This window comes from Manacus candei, unplaced genomic scaffold (assembly GCF_025592945.1).
Source record: "Manacus candei isolate 608988 ecotype Guabito, Panama unplaced genomic scaffold, ASM2559294v1 h1tg000005l, whole genome shotgun sequence".
NCBI classification, from domain to species: domain Eukaryota; kingdom Metazoa; phylum Chordata; class Aves; order Passeriformes; family Pipridae; genus Manacus; species Manacus candei.
The window spans coordinates 13,446,186-13,458,363 of record NW_026138053.1 but is presented as its reverse complement, the minus strand read 5'-3'; the positions used below and the strand labels follow the sequence as shown (position 1 = coordinate 13,458,363).

At 42.1% G+C, this 12,178-nt stretch overlaps 1 protein-coding gene and 1 long non-coding RNA gene across 10 annotated transcripts in view; one reads left to right on the top strand and one right to left on the bottom strand.

The window, feature by feature from the left end:
• Positions 1–12,178, top strand: part of ZNF644 (zinc finger protein 644) — a 71,264-nt gene that overhangs the window by 21,250 nt on the left and 37,836 nt on the right. For 4 of the 9 annotated variants that reach the window (XM_051802176.1, XM_051802111.1, XM_051802195.1 and 1 more), the window contains exon 1: positions 4,349–4,466. The exons of 1 other annotated variant lie outside the window; for it this stretch is intronic. The gene's annotated coding sequence lies outside the window, so the exon portion shown is untranslated. Of the gene's footprint in view, positions 1–4,043; positions 4,115–4,348; positions 4,467–4,605; positions 4,752–6,769; positions 6,897–11,133; positions 11,249–12,178 lie in introns of those variants that run through there. 4 more of the 9 variants (XM_051802146.1, XM_051802136.1, XM_051802126.1 and 1 more) reach the window with 4 other exon arrangements.
• On the bottom strand, positions 1,668–4,212 carry LOC127478006 (uncharacterized). Its single transcript, XR_007907099.1, has 2 exons — positions 4,087–4,212; positions 1,668–3,892 (listed from the first exon to the last, which is right to left on the bottom strand). It is a non-coding gene; the product is annotated as an uncharacterized LOC127478006 (long non-coding RNA).

The window sequence follows — 12,178 nt, the reverse complement described above, 5'->3', positions numbered from 1 at the left end:
GCATTATATCTTAGGTACTCAAAAGCTTCTCTGCTTTTCCAATTTATAGTAGCGAATTTAATAAAAGATGCTACTTTTTCCTATAAAGCCCATTTTTGTCTGAAATTCAGATATCAAGAATCATTGCAATTTTGAAAATCTTATGGAAGACAAAATTGTCTACCAAGTGCTACGACATAAAGATGAGATCAAAGTAATAAATGGAGAATGAAAATGGATGGACTAAATGCAATGTATCCATTACATGAGTGCATTTCTATTTTGTAAACCATACAGGCATAAATTGTTCTACAAGTGAAAACTGTAGTTTGGTATTTTATCTGTTGTTGTTTTGGTTGCTGTAGACAGGATAAGCAGAATATGTTATTATTGAAAGAAATGAGTCAACTGAAAATGAAATTTTCAAAGAATGATGCATATAGTGGCTATATTTCCATTGTGAAGCTTTTTACATAGAGTTAATGAAGTGCTTGGGGTTCTAGAGAATAAAAGGTGCTATATAAATGTAAGGAATTATCACTAAAAAGTTTTTGCCTCCGAGCATTCTGGATTTTCCTGTGTATTACAAGGCTGCATTTGCAGTCTTCTTTCATTCCAAGTGCTTCAGCTTAGACCTACTCCAACCCTCCCTCTGCAACTCCAGCTACAAAAATGTTTATATGAAGAAACAGTTTCTAAATTGGTTTCAGTTAATCATATTTTGCTGCTAACTTGAAAAATCCTGCCTTGGTTTAACCATTTTCTAGCCTTGTTGAAGACCAGAAGGAACTAGGTAGCAACCTTATCTTAAGAGGTTTTCAAATGCTGTTTTAAAACCATTATTAGGCCTTGTCTGCATTGGTGGAGAAATAATACAGGACACAGCCAGAATTCCTGCAAGCAAAAAACCACCTGTGCAGTATCTGGCTTGATTTTCAAGAATCCTATTGTGTGGTTCTTTACTGGCCACACACGTTCTTTCACTGATCTTATAGTGTCTCACTGGAGGCTGGTCCTAAAATTTCTACTTCATGCACACATGCAATCCCAATTTTCTGTCATTTTGTGTATATTTCTCAAGTCTTCTTAATCCAACATGCAACCTTTAAGATCATCTACTACTTTTCATATATTATAAGTGGCAATAGAAGTAGAATTAGAAATTGAAACAGGACTTCTGACACCACTGGACATAATCTTTTCCCACAGTGCCATTTTGATGAAATACTGCAGTTAGGTTCTCCATTCATGCCAAATGTGGATTTTTCTTTTGATCCACAGATTGTGTGAATTATAAGTATTTTTTAGAGTCCACTACTGCTAATGGAATTGGGCCTTCTAGTTCAAGTGCTAAGTTGAGAGATTAAAAAGATTGTTAGATACCTTTAAACTCTTAAATTGTGGGATTTGGCAGCATTAGAACTAAAGTTCAGATTTCCTTATGCTAAGCATTTTACCTCTTTACAAATAGATGTGAAGTATAATAAAACACTCCATCTTCTAGAAGTTAATGCTTTTATGGAATTTGGTGTTTTCCTTTAACTATTAATTACAGAATTGCAGTGAGAATTGCTGTTTCTTAAAAGTTATCTGCTAGGGGACAAAATATACTTAAATAAGTGTGATGACCTTCAAATGATCACATACAATAAAATATATGATATTTAGCAAGAAGCATTGGGGCAGTATTAATATTTGCTTTTTCATGTTTTTATTGTTTGTACTTGAGTTAGCACGGAGCACATATGACTGAGAATCTTACAAGAAGTCTGTGGATTGCACAAGATGATCATGTTTCTTGTGTTTAAAAGCAGTGGAAAAACTGTCCATACATGCTCCAAAATATCAGAACTCGATTTTATATATGTATATTTTCAGAAAACAAGCTTAACTCTCAGAAGAATAATATTAGCACTCATTAGGGGACTGAGTGCTTTAGGGAACTGTTAATGAAATTCATAGCCTTTTGCCTGTGGGCTATCAGTTTGAATTCAGTCTAACTCAGTGGAGATTAAAAACTGGCCTATTTAATGGCCTTTTAGTCATCTCTAATGAGTTGAGTTTGGTAGGTCTCAGTCCCACAACATAAACCATTCACACTGCTTTCTCCTAACTGGCAAGCTCCAGAGAACCCCCCAAATTTAATGGATTCTGGGGAAAATTAGTCTCTGGTACCATGAAAAAAAAGCAAATAAAAGCAAAAGTCTCAATACACACTGGTTATGTGAGCACTAACAAACACATTATTTTTAAATGTGGAATTTATTGTGATATATAAAGTTTATAAATTAGCAAATTAGCTGAGCATGTGACATATGTTGGCACACAGCTATACTCAATGTAACATGACAAAGACTCCCAAAGGGGATATCTACACCTGTGCATAAGATCACAACAACACATTAGATGTTGAAATGTCTCTGGGATTCACTTTTATCAGAAAAAAAAATAGGATCAGAACAGATATCTGGATAGTAACTACAGGTATAGGAAATTATGCTGAAAACAATTATTACCTAGTCTGTCTCCATTACTTCACAGCAAAGTCAAATGCTTCTAAATTTTTCTTATGTAAATTTTTCTTATCTTTTAAAAAAGATGCTAATAACATTTCCAGAACCCTATAAAGAATATATGCCAGTTTTATTTATCCATGACTGTTTAACCAAAATTTCTTTCAGTACAGTTTGAAACTGTTAAGTTTTGCTCTGTCTTCAGTGGACTCAGTGGAAAATGTATTCTTCTCCCCATAGTCTTTTATTCACTAGACACATCCCTATTTTCAGTTAGGGTCACATCTTTTAAAAATGTTGATTTTTCCCTCCTTCCTTGTACTATGTTCTATTGGACTTTTTTGAAAGAAATTTTTCTTGAAATGCAGAGACCAAATCTGAACATAGAGATGAGCCTTTACCAGTATTAAATATGAGAAATTCTTTATATGTCCTAGATATGACAGTTCTGTTTACACATCTCTCTGTTCTGCAGCTTTTTTCACAACAGTGTGACATTGTTGATGCATGTTCAGTTTGTGATTTACTCTGATCCCCAACCCCTTTTCTGTAAACCCAGTGTCTATTCATGTGTTCCCAGTCTTGCAATTGTGCAGTTGTTATTTTCCTGCTTAAATGTTGAAGTTTGCACTTGTATTTATTCAATTGCATCCTATTTCTACAACCACTTTTTCAAGAGTATTTTGAATTTTTCTTGCACTGCAACATACTTCCAGCTCTGCCATTTGGCATTGCTGGCAAATCCAATCCATGTAAACTGTACTCTGCCAGTCATATAATTAGACTTGGTACCAAACTCAGGACATGCCCACCTCCAGGGAATTTGCTGTTCCCACTATTTGTCAGAGGGAAGCATTGCTGATGTAATTTTGTACCACTGCAGTCATTTCAGTATGTTATGTCTTTTGGTTGCTCAGTTAAGAGTTCTCTGAGATAGTGTCAAAAACCTTACTCAAGTCAAGCCATAACAGATCGAGAGCTACTCATATCCAGGGCCTGTTACACTGTCACAGCATGGGATGAGCGTGGCTTGATGTGATTTTCTTGACAAATCCATCTTGGCTGTAGCTTATCACTTCATTAGCTACCATGTACTTAAAGATGTGCGATCATCTGCTTCAGTACTTTTCTGGGAATGGAGGCTAGAATGATTGACAGTTCTTGACCTATTCCCCCCTTTGGAATTTTATGTGCCGTGTTCTCCCTCTTCCTTTCTCCTGAAATCTAGCGTCCTCCCGAGCTCTCTGACCACTGCTCACATCTCTGACATTGTCTTTATCTCTCCGACGTGAAATCCTCCGGGCCTGGCAAATCTGAAGGGAAAAAGGCTAATTCATCCAAGCCGTCTCTGCGCAGTTTCCATTCTCCCCCTTTACCGGGGTTTCCCTCAGAGCGTTCATCTGAGGAGAGAATGGCACCGGATGTTTCCGCTTTCCCGGTGTCACCTCGTGGCCTCCCGCCCCCCGCATGGGCCGGCGGGGCCCGGGCCGTGTGCCCCGCGCTCGGCTCTCCGCACACCCGGCACCGCCCTCAGCAGCCTCCGCCTGCCTTCCCGCCGGCACGGGAACACCGCGACGCGGATCCCGCCGCTGACCTGGTTTTCCAGGTCTGCGGGCACGGAGGTGAGGGGAGGCCGCGGGGGCTGTTCGGGCCCGTCCTCGCGGGCGGCGTCACCTCCGCGACACCGGAGCGCGCCCGGGACGGGAGTGGCGCGCGCCCCGTGGGACCGCGCGCGGCGGGAAGCGCGCGCCGTCTGAGGGGAGGGGAGGGGGGTGGGAAGGGGCGCGCGCTCCCTGCGGGGGAAGGGAGGGGACCGTGCGCGTGCGCCCTCCGCCCACTTCGGGGCGCGTGCACGCGCGCGCGTGTGTCCGTAGGCGCGCGTGGAGTGGCGGGGCGGTCGGGAGGCTTGCGCGATGACGTCACGACGGCGCGCGCAGGACGTAACCTCGGCGTGACGCACAGCCCGGCGAGCCCGTGAGTTTCCCGTTACGATTTATTTTCTTGTGCCGCGGCCCCGCCGCCCCCGCCCGACCGCGGGGGGGCCTTGGGGAGGGGGTGGGGGGGGCGCGGCGTGGCGGGGGGCGCGGGCCGGGCCGGGCCGGGCCGAGCCGAGCGGGGCCGCGTCGGACCGGGCAGGCCGGGCCGCCCTAGCGGCGGGCGGCGGAGCGGGCGGCTCTGCCCCATCCTGCCGCATCGGGAACATGGCGGCCGCCTCCGACCTGGTGCGGCATCGCGGCTCGGCCGCAGCCGCCCGTCGCGGTAAGTGGCCGGGCCGGGGCGGCGGCGGCGGCGCGGCGGAGCTCGGGCGTGTGCGGGAGGCGCTGCCCTGCCTGGCCCTCCCCTCCCTGCCCGCCGCGTCCCTCCCTCCGGCCTCGGCAGCGCCTCTCGCCCCCTCCCTGGGCCGGCGAGCGGCGTCCCCGGTGCCCCGGCCGGGCGGGACACAAAGGGCTGTGCCGAGGAGGGTTCTGTGCGGTCACATGAAGCGGCGCAGCCAGTGAGCGCGGAGCGGGGAGGGGGAGCGGGGCCGCCGCCATTGCCGGGCGCGGAGGAGCCGGGCAGCCCGGGGCCGCCGCTCGGGGCCCGGGGCCGGGCAGCGCCGCCCGGGGCCGGGGCAGCCAGGTAATGCCCCGCGGGCTGGGGTGTCCGAGGTCACCCCGCAGGGCCCGTCCTCTCCGGCCGCCCGCCCGGCGGGTCCCGCGGGCCACCCGCGCTCCGCCTCTCCCGCCCCGCCGCCGTTCGGCCCGGGGTGCGGGTCCCACAGCGCTGCCCGCCCGTGGTGGTCGGCCCGGGAAGGGTCGTGTGCTCCCGTTCTGGGACAGCGGGAATGCGCGCTCCTCTCCTGCCCTGTGGTCCCTTCCTGCCTGCCGTGAAGCGGAGCGGCTCCGAACCGCACGGTGTCGGTACAAAGGGCTGGCGAGGGGCGCTGGGCAGTGTGCCCTCCGACCGGGAGCGGTGGCGGGGCTCCCGGAGCAGAAGTGGTTTACATCAGCAAAGGAAAAGTTACTAGATCAGGTATCGAAGTCGTGTCCTCGGGCTCCGAGCTGCTTCAGGATCTGGCGGTTTCTCTAGCAAAGTTTGTGTTCCATCAGGTCTCAGTGGTGAACACTTGACAAGTATAAGTTATATGAAATGCAGAAAGTTTTTTTTCTTATAGGTTGTGTGTAACCTTCAGTCTGTTGGAAATACTTCTGTTGTGGTAGTTTGGTCTGTAAACTGACACATTACAGTGGTAATGAAAAGCAAGCATGGTATATCCAAATAGGTTTCCATCAGTGTCCTACAACTGGCCCTTTAAGCAAAACCTCTTTTGCAGTGATACTCTGATTCCTGCTCCCCCTTTCTAGCATGTAATTTAATTATGAAGATTGTGTCATGGAACTTTGCTTTCAAACGCATATGGGGAATGAATGTGCACCAGATTTTAGGGTAAGAAGCCATTTCATGTTGTATAGATTAATGAATTAACACATGGGACAAATAAGAGGCTGATAAGCATTTCTGGAATTCTTCTGTGGAATTGTACGTTCTACATTTTACTGAAAAGTTTGTGCAATATGTTACTTTTTAATATAAATTTCTAAATTTTTGATTCAAATTATAAAACAAATTTTAAAGAGTAGATTCTTCACAGTGGACGGTGAAGTGCTCCAGAGTCTTTGTAACTTAATGTGATTCTTCTGTGTAAAATTCTTTACTCCCTGACTTGTGCAAGTCAGGTGATTTGAGGGCAGAATAAATGGACTGACTAGACAATGCAAAATAGATCTGGGGAAGCTTTTAGTGGGTCACTTAGGTGCAGAGAAAATGCAGCAATTTTCTTATTGGAGAGGACTTTAAGTAGAGTGCATGAAAGAGCGATGCAGTGTGACAATCCTATTAACTGACTTATAATCAGAGCTGATGTTGCAAACCTGTCTACTGTAACTGCAGAGGGATGTGGTGCAGAGTTATACAAGAATTAACAGTGAGAATTGAAATTCATTATCTTCAAAATATGGTATTAAAATAGTTTCTTTCTACTACTAGAGTATTCATTCCAAGAGAATTTTTCTAATAAAAATCTACCCAAGACACAGGAATTTTATAGAGGGGAAAAAAAAGTTGTAATGTCACCAAAGGGACTTGACTTTTCTTTTTATACATATATTATTTTCTTTTTTTTTTTTTTTAGTCTTTGTGATATTTTTTTAAATTAAAAAAAGACCTGGGGAAATATCACTGTTAAAAAAAAAAAGCAAAGGTGTACTACTCTGATGACTTTTTTTTTTTTTTTAAAGTTTCACAGTGTCCAGCATCTGATTTATACTGAGGAACACCAGGAGGAATACACCTAGGAAAATATGGAAGTTATTAAGTGAATGCTAAGAGAATTGAAATCTCAACAGGTGACCTGGCTAGTAGGAGGTAAAGGCACTGACCACTTAGAGCATCTATGTGAGGTTATTTAGTACAGAAATGATTGATTGAAGTAGGAGAATCAGCAACTGAATAAACAGGATATTAAACAAGAATGGCAATGCCTTCCACTTGAAAATAACTGAATGTCATATGGATACTGAAGTCAAGGGTTGTCAGTGGAATTTATTGAGCAATAGTTTGTGCTTATGCTTGCAAGTATTAGCGCAACTTATATACTTTTTATTTGAACCTTTTTAAGTTGCTTGTGGAGAAAATGGAACTGAAAAAGGAATAAAATTCTCCATAGTAATAAAACACACACATGCTCACACACACAGTTATTAGTTTCAAATACTTTCAGACTTTTAAACAGCTTGCAAAAGATCTAAGAGCTTAAAACTGGAAAAAATACTGGATAGTTGTGTCACTTCTCTGCAACTTCACCTGAGGTTGGTTTGAATTAAATGTCTTTGAACAGTCGCTGATTCACTATGTCAATAACTCACTTTTCTCATATTTTTACATTTTCAAGTACCTTTTTGTCTTCAGCAAAGTTCAAGTGTGGCTGTTAGAGAGCTACCTTAAGATACTTGTTTTATGGATTTCTCTAATGTTAGTTACTTTAAGCCAAATTGAATTAGTTTCCTCTGTGCTCTGGATTGCAGAGCACTTTGTATTAGGTATCCAGAGATTTGGAAGAAAATAATAAAATTAAACAACATTGCACTCACTTAAATTGATTTTGAGACCGGGTTAACTTGGCATAACCTCCAAAACCTGATTCCTTCAGATGAAAATAGCGTCCACCCAACTTCAGAGTGTAAAGGAATCGCTGGTAAAACAAAACAACTCTGTCTTCTTTAAAAAAAAGTTAATTGATCTTCTTGATCACTCTGCCTGTAAACTAAATCTATAAGCTGATTTTTGATAATTAACTTTTTTTTTTTTCTTCAATGTAGATGCAACCTTCATATTGGTACTGCATAAAAAGGTTAAGTTACCTGAGGAAATTGTGAATGTTGGTCATTCTGGCTGATATACATACAGATACTATTGGACTGTCTGAGTTAAAAGATTTCCTGTAGTTTGTAGTATTGTGAAAAAAATACCCTTTTTCTGCTTAATTAACAAAAAAACCCCAAAGACCAAACAAAAACCCCACATACACTTCCATGCCTGTATACATTGTGTCCCTTAGCTCAGGTAATAGGAACCTTTCACGCAAGCAGCGATGGTAGGAAAGTCATGCCCATGTTGTTCACAGAACTGTAGAAAAGACATGAAATGGTCACTTGGACGTCCCCTGTTATGTAAATACAGACAAAAATACACTGCACCTCTCCAGTGCAGTAATCTTGGGAGATGTAATTTGATGTTCAAATCACAGTTCTCCATCATGAAAGACCATGTAATGAGTTTGCATAAACTTCTAATGTGTGGGTTTTTTGAAAAAATTTTAAATGCATGGTAGTCAGGTGATCAGTCATGTTGCTTACTTTGTGTGCAACACAGTGTCATGTAATGAGTGTTTTGTCTTGGTACAAAGTTTACCCAAAATCCATAGTATTTACTCATAAGTGGTGTTTCCTCTTTGTAGGAGAGCAAGATTTTTTAAATTTCAGGAAATAAAATAACAAAAAAGAAGTATCCAATTGTGTTGCATTTCTGTCACACTTCAACTGTACACAGCAGCTGTTGATAAATGTTGCAGCAATGTCCTTATATTGCCAGTGAGGTTAAAGGGAGGAAGACAGTGGCTTAACAGTGGGTATTGATGTTTTGCTTACACTAAATATTAACTGACTTGATACTTCCAAGCAAACTTGGTGATGCAGAGAACTCTCCAACAGAAGTAATTTTAATATTCTTGGTATGGGAACTGAGGGTTCATTCTAAATCTGGATTCTGGAAATGAAATTCTCTAGTTGACATTTATTGATTGATACAGAGTGCTTAGTCTTACAAATAATTAACTAGTTTAAGGATAATGGGCTATTTAGTAATTCAGTATTTCTTGAAACTTACTCCAGTTTATGTGAAGTTCACGCTCAAATCAGAATAAAGGTTGCTGGGCTTAGGAATATTTCAGGCCTATTGCTAGTGTTTAGTAACTTTTCAGTATGCTGAACACTGCAAGTTAATACCATACTTAATCAGATTGCTTTTTTTTATAAAAGGACATTGTTCTGTGAGTATTTAAATGATTGTACTTTTTGCTTGCCTTAAGTGACTACTTGATAATATTATACTCTTCACAAAGCAGCTGGAGCAGGGGAGAGGATGCATCTTGGGAAACAGGATAGAAGGAATTACAGGAGCCTTAGTGATGGGTCCAACTGTAGCTGAAGACATGAACTGAGATCGTTGTACCTTCCCTGTTTCTGGACCAACTGTTAGCACGTGCCTGTGAAAATACTTTCCACAACAAAGTATATCTCTTGCATAAATTACCTTTATTTACAACCTGATGAATCCATTTATAGTTTGAGGAGAAGACATAAGGAATTCCTTAACAAATATATCACTGGAATGTAGTAATGAATCTGTCCTGCCTGCCTTTTCAGAGAGTAATAATAGCATTGAGTTGTGCCTTATCCCATCTCCTTTGCCAGTGGGGCTCTTTGGTAGGGACAGGGATGGGTTTTCGGGAAAAGGCGTACAACAGGAGGTCAGAGGACTGCTTTTGGAAAAGTGTTACGTACGTCTGCTCCTAAGGCATGGCGGCTCTGAAGCTGCTCCTTGTTGCTGCTGGTAGGAAGTGGTAGGTGTGTGTTTCTTGTCTGCCTGCAGTCAGTGGGGTGATGATGGGTGGTGGTTATGGTTTAAGGTTTTTGTTGGTTCGGTTTGGGTTTTTTTTGTTTTGCTGCTTTTCAACCAATCTTCTGGCTGATAGCTTGCTTTTTTCCTGGAGTGGCTGTTCTCTGAATGTTTCTGTTTTTTCCTTCTGCTTCCACTTTGCTCTCCTAGGAGCACTATGTGATACAATTTTTGATGACTACTTTTGGAAAGCCCTTAATGTTTGTAATGTTTGTTGCTGATACTTTTCTTCTTCTTCAGATGTATGCATATACAACAGTTTTGTGGCTGTAGAGTTTCAGAAACTGTCTCTGATATTAACTTAATTTTCCAAATTTATGTTTTTCAGTCAGAAGAATTTGGAAGTTTAGAGAATTTGTATCCTAAAATTAGGCTCCCAACAATCAAAACAGTGGTTGTAGGGCTGCAGGTTCTTGTATTTATGCTTATTTTATTTGCAGAGAAATCATGTGTTCTTGTGAATGTTCTTAGGAGCCTTCACCAAAGAGACTAGATTCTGTGTGATCATTGGTGAGGAGGACTGAGAAGGGGAGTATTTTTTTCCGACAGCTGTATTTTTGTTGTTGCTATTAAGTTGGCTTGGTATTAGAAACAATATTTTCAAGAGAGGACGGGCTCTGCCTGCAAAGTTCCAATATAAATAACTTTTTTCCTTCACACAGAAGTGCTGGGGGTTTTTGTTTTAATACTGTAGCTATGAGTGTCTTTTCTGTGAGAAAGTCTTGATTGTGTGTCCTGTCACAGAGAGTGGGAAGTGACAGTTGGGCAGCTGGCTTCTCCCACTTCTCTCCCACAGTGAAATGAGTACTCTGCCCTCCTCTACTTCCTATTTTTTAACATATATATTGGTATCGGTTGAAATCACCTAATCTTTTCTATTCTTGAACAAAACTTAAAAATTGAGAATCTGTGGAAGGTAACGAAAATAACTGCACTGTGTACAAATTATAGTGAATGTTAGAACATTAGAAATGTTAGAAAGTTACTTTAAAAACAGTTTTTCATCTTGTAGGAAGTTGAGAATAAAATATCAGAACTCCCTAATCAGGTACTTATTAACAAAAAATATCTTATGTTGTGGCAGTTTTTTTGCTGGGGCAAAAGGGGGAAAATAAGTTGGGGGGACATGATGTTAAATTAACCTAGATAAGCTGCAATGAAAAAATTGGGAGGATTTGGAGGAATTACAGATGGGAGGGAGTAGAGCTTACATGTCTGGAATGCAAACTGAACTGAAATGCTAAAGAAACTGAGGTGGAAAGGTTGCATGTGTGGTACATAAACCAAAGATAGTAGGTACTGTCTGTTGTATATTCTTTCTGCATCCTTGCTTTGGGGGAACCTTTGAAGGTTTGTTTTGTCTGACTTGTTTTTTTTATAGAAGTGCTTTGGGATGGTGATTGTCTATTTCTGTGTCCTTTTAAAGCCTTGAATGTGTTGGACTGTAGTGACACAAGTGATGAGAAGTAGTAGATTTGCTGGTGAGCTGCTTTAGCGTGGATTCTCACAGACCTTTCCTTTTGTTAATGTTTTGAAGTAAGGTAAGTACATCACTAGCATCCAGTGCCATGTTCCCCTTAACGCCAAGCCCTTGTTCCCAGACTTCCTAGGTGGTGAGACTCGCTGGTGAAGTTCACCGTGATTTCTCACTGCTGTACATGTGACTGAAAGTACTGGTGGATGAGAGAGGTTCAGTTTCTTTCCTGGCGTATGTGAGGCTTGAAGAGGAACAGCTTGTCTAGAAAAAAATGGTTCTTCAGGTATCTCTCTCTACCACTATTGTAAGACTGCTGTTGCTTCTCAGTGTTTTATCAGCGATAGTGAGCACTAAAGGCAGAATGTATTTCTGCACAAGGGAGAGAGCAAAAAATAGAAATAATACTTGGGAGAAACCTTTCAAGTTCCTATATAACTGAAACGTCATGCTGTTTCTAAAAATACCATACAGGTATTGTGGTAATTCATTTTTAGAAATGTCTTTTAGACACTAAAAACAACTTAGGAATTTGCCTTCCATTTTTTATCCCAGTGAGGCGAGCAGAGATGATGATGATGACTTGCCTAGCAAGGATTTATGTCAAAAATTCTTGATTTTATGTAACCTTAGTCCATGCAGATCCGGTTCTTTTGTGCTATCCTGGTAATCCAGTGTAAAGTGTATGAAAGAGGCTTAGAGTATGTGTACTGTCTCTTCTGTTTCTTGAGCTACTTCTGAAAGTTTGGTTAGGAAATCTGTTTTGGTCAGGAAAACTGGCAAACTAAGCATGTGTAGTTTTTTTAGCCCCAACCAAATGAGGTGTCTAAGGATAGCCAGTGGGCTGGATAGACACAGGTGAGGATAACCGATGTGGCATGCTGGAAATACTGAGTTTTTCCATTTGTTTTTATGTGTTTGGGAGAACTAATTCAAATAGCAAAAGAATCAAAGACTAAAAGCTAAGCAAAAGGGAGTGAACAATGAAACCAACTCC